Consider the following 4,618-nt stretch of genomic DNA (forward strand, 5'->3'; position numbering starts at 1 on the left):
GTTCTTGTCTTCTTTCTGTCTCATTCTCTGGATCCATGGAAGTGTCTCAGCTACAAAATGATTTTGAAGCTGTAATATGACGAACATTTTAGGTTAAACGAGGACAATACCAGTGGTAATAAGAAATGGGAGAATGTAACCTTATTGACATTGACTTTGTGTCTGCCGCAACCTTTCAGTATCTGAAACAATAACTTCATCTTGAAGCTGTCAAATTGCACATATATTACAATAACGTCGTTATGCATTTGAATAGCAAGCAAAGTAGTACAAAAATAGCTGATAAAAATTTATAAGATGTAACATCATGGATAAAATTTATGCACAGTGCTGTCACCATAAAAATGGTTCCTCAATCTATAAGAAAAGATGCACATAAAATGAAATTTATGTATTGAAAAGCACATAATTAGTAAGTACTTTATCAAACTGACAGTCGTGATAACTAAATTGTTCACTGGCAAACAAAATGGACACACATTACAGAGAAAAAGGCGAATTCTAATTGTGTACAGCTAAATAAAAATTTCATGGAAATAAAGTTCATATTGTATATTTGAAATAATGTTTCTAAATGTCAGTAAATTGGTGGAATAACAAGCTTTAATTGGGCCTTTTTCAGTTGAAATAAAAAGAAAAGTTGCAGGTAAATTTGAGTAATGTCAAAATTACAATGATCTGTATGCTTATGGAGAATTCCCTTTTAGAAATCAAAGCATCTAAGGCAACGAGGACAATGGGTACTCTTACGGTCAAAAATCTATAAGGGTACATTTGTTTCAAGCGTAAGAGCATGTTCACTTGGGGAAGGTCACCAAACCCTGAAGTGGGAGCAATGAAAAGTGATACTTCTTGTGTCCATCTGATGGAATGAAGCATCCTGAGAGTGGACATTTTATTTATACATGAGGGGCTGATACATATCTAATTTATCCTAAAAAAGTATAGTTTTCTTCCATATAACCCAAAGTACTCTCCCCAAAAGGTACCTCAACTTAAAATTTTAAGAAAAATAGTTCACTCATAGTTATAAAGTTAGGAAATGCAACAATTACCCCTCAGTAAAATTAATTGTGTATTTTGTCAAAAAAAAAAAAAAACTCTTTACATACACTAGTATTTTCAAATTTTATTTTCAATTAATTAAAATAATTTTTTAAAATTTATAGTTTTGTCAATTTCAATTGCAACAAGATAGAAAATTCTATTAAATTTTAGCTAAAGAGGCTTTTTGGAGTAACTGAGCAAGTCTTTTGGGATTTTTTTTTTAAATAAAACTTAATAAGCTTTTTGAAAATGAAGTTAAATTGAGGGAGCTTATAAAAAAAATCATCCAATATGATGGCCACTTCCCTTCCAATTCGGATAAAAAGTAATTCTAATACAAAATTTGAGAAGTGATTAAGTCGGAGAAAACAAGGCAAGTCAAAGCACCTCTCCTGCTTCTCTACTTACCTTCCTCAAGTGAACACCCCCAAAGTGAAGGAAATAGGAAGGAATGAATACCAAATCACCCATAGTAAAGGAAATGGAAATGAGAAAGCAAGAAAGTTCTAAGTTCCCTCAAGGAGGTATATGTCAGCTAACTTCTTAACTTCCCGCACTTACATCCTTGAAAATAAACACGCCTAAGTAATTTAAGATTTAGTTCTTTTGATAAAAAAACAAATCTAGACTCATGCAACGTAGAATGGCTATTGAATTTAAATGATTATAAATGAACTCTGCACTTTTAAGCAGGTTAATCCAAAAACATCAGCTACTACTGAATGCTTGGTGTAGTTGCAGCCTCATGAATGGATCCCTCAACATGCTCCAAACTCTAAAACACCCAATACCATCTAAATTTCAATCTTAAAATAAAATTCCAAACTTCATTTCTTACAGCAACTATTTTCAACACGGAATAGTAAACCAAATAAAAGTCAAGGTTTGCTCATGAATCCTTTTACAAACATATGACAATCCCTTCAGGCAACACTCAAAGAATTATACTCAAGAGAAAATATGCAAAATAAATATATCAAGATAAATAAGGATCTACAGCAAAAAGATTGTGGCTTATAAAGCTGATTATATTTCATAAATAAAAATTGATAGAAAGATAATATACAGTGGCATATAGTTATAGGGTTTCTGGATAATGCAGACACAACACATATTTCAAGAGATGAATAATAATCTTCACAAGGAGGTCTTCATTTAAAAAGGTGATTAGATTTCTTAAATCACATGGATATGAAGATAATAAAATGCATATAGTTGTACAGTTTCTGAATCATTGGAATGCTTATACCACACATAGTTCAAAAGATTCATATGATGGCTCTAGCAAGTGCAATGAGGAGGCCATGTGTAACTCTTCTAAATAACAAGCAAAAACAATACCTTTAGCCGATCAGAGAGATCCTTAAACCCTTGCACCAGCTGTGGCCAAAGCCTTTCTCGGTCTAAAGCCTCCATCCCCTCCAGTTTCGCCATTGCTTCTGCCCACATAATCTGTACAAACCAACATCCTATTCAATCCCCAAAATCAACAACCGAACAATCCAAACCAAATCAAAATCAATAACACTCACATCTGAAGCCCCCACTGGCTTCACTCGTGCCGCCAGGATCTGTCACACTAAACAGCAAATGCTAGCACCAAATATAGAAAAGGAATCATCAGTCAAGCTCAAAACCCTAGAAAATGGTGGAAAACCAATGTATTTGAAGTCTTGCAAGGCAGTAAAATCAAACCCTGAACGAGTACTTAGGGTTTCCCGGCTCATCCTTGTACGCATCCACAATAGCCTGATCACATCAAAACCGAAGCAAAGTTAGAAAAAATCAAAAGAAAACAGTCTAAGGTTCCCAAATTCTAAGAATTTTTAGGGTTTTAGAGGACCTGAACATCGCGATCTGGCAGAGGAAGGGAGAGAGGAGCGACGGGGGCCATTTGGGTGGTAACCTGAGCATTGGGGAAAGGTGAAGGCGATGGGTTCTGAAACCCAAAACTAGGGTTTGGTTGCTGCTGAGGCTGGGGATTCGAGAAAGGAGTGAATGGGGATTGCTGGGGCTGAGCAAACGGCGACGGCGTCGCTCCGAACGCCGGCGTCGATGGAGTCCCGAACGCCGGAGCAGAAGAAGGAGCTCCGAACGCCGGAGTTGTCGACGGCGTCACCAATGCCGGCGTGGATGAAGGAGTCCCAAAAGCCGGGGTTGACGATGGGGTCCCGAAGGCCAGGGTTGAAGATGGGGTTCCGAAGGCCGGCGTTGAAGACGGGGTTCCAAACATCGCTTCTTCCCTTGTTCCTTCGATTCGAGGGTTTCAAAGCGGCGCCATTGTTGGAGGTCTCAAGCTCGAGTGGGAAAAGAGAAGGAAAAGGGCTTTCTAAAAGTTTGCCATGTTTAACTAGAGGTGGGCACGGGCCGTCCGGAAAACCGGCCCGGCCCGTGCCCGGGCCGGTTCAATGACCCGGCGGGCCGGTTCAATGACCCGTAACCGGCCCGTCTACAGTACGGGCCGGTTACGGGTTGGGGTTTTCCCAACCCGTGACCCGGCGGGTTGACCCGCCGGGTCAAAAACCCGGTGGGCCCTGGCGGGCCGGGTCAAGCCCGGTTTAATGTTTTTTGTTTGTTTTTTATTAATACTGAGTATTTGTTGGTTATGGGATTTGAGCCGTGATCTTGGACTTGGATATAGCAAAACGCCAACCACTGAAAGTTACATTGTTTCCGATATTTATTGGAAAGAATTATATATAGATAGATGTAGGGATATGGATCAAAATATTTTATATATTTAATTTATAAAAAATTAAGAAACCATATAATAAATTAAAAAAGTATACAAATCAATTAGTAAAATATCAATGTATCAAACAATAAATTTTTCATAAATATTTTTTAAAAATAATTATTTTTGTTAATTGTCTTTTTGACTCATAAAAGACTCAAATCTCTACATATACTACACTCTTAAATTCTCTTAAATAAGCAGACTTTTTATTTCATTACTATATATTAGATTATTTTATTTCAATTTATAAAAATAAAAAAATAAAATTACAAAAAAATTGTTTTTAAATTATGTAAATCAATTTATAAAAATATATTAGTATATCTTTTCGAATAATATGGTTCACACCATATTATTTTGATTTGTAACTTTTTTTTCAATAACAACATGATAAGCACAATAATAACCCTATTGTCAGGGACCAAAGTAAAAATCTAGTAGCCAACCCTAATTATAATAAATAAAAAAAGTTGATGATAACTTCAATTTAAAAAAATAAGAATACTACTTGATATATACATTTTGTCATGACTTAAAAAAAGGTGCTGCTAATAATTTAATTTGATAGATAAATAAATTAAAAATGTAGCTTTTTATCCTTTTTAAAATTATTTTTGATATGTCATAAAAATTTTTTAAGTTATTATAAATTATTTTTAAATTTTTTTGTTGTTTGAGATTAAATTTAAAAATATTTTTGTAACTCTCTTTATATTTATTTATGTTTTTAAACCAAGACAAGAAAAAAATTTGTAGGCAATTGGTTAATGTTATTTTTCCCATGTGAGATCCCTGGGTTCAAACCCCATCTAGACACAATTTTTTTGGGTTTAT

At 35.0% G+C, this 4,618-nt stretch overlaps 1 pseudogene; it reads right to left on the reverse strand.

Annotated features, from left to right (window-relative positions):
- Positions 1–3: 3 nt before the first annotated feature.
- On the reverse strand, positions 4–3,364 carry LOC120255686 (annotated as a pseudogene).
- Positions 3,365–4,618: the final 1,254 nt, after the last annotated feature.

Source organism: Dioscorea cayenensis, unplaced genomic scaffold (assembly GCF_009730915.1).
Source record: "Dioscorea cayenensis subsp. rotundata cultivar TDr96_F1 unplaced genomic scaffold, TDr96_F1_v2_PseudoChromosome.rev07_lg8_w22 25.fasta BLBR01001135.1, whole genome shotgun sequence".
Taxonomy (NCBI): domain Eukaryota; kingdom Viridiplantae; phylum Streptophyta; class Magnoliopsida; order Dioscoreales; family Dioscoreaceae; genus Dioscorea; species Dioscorea cayenensis.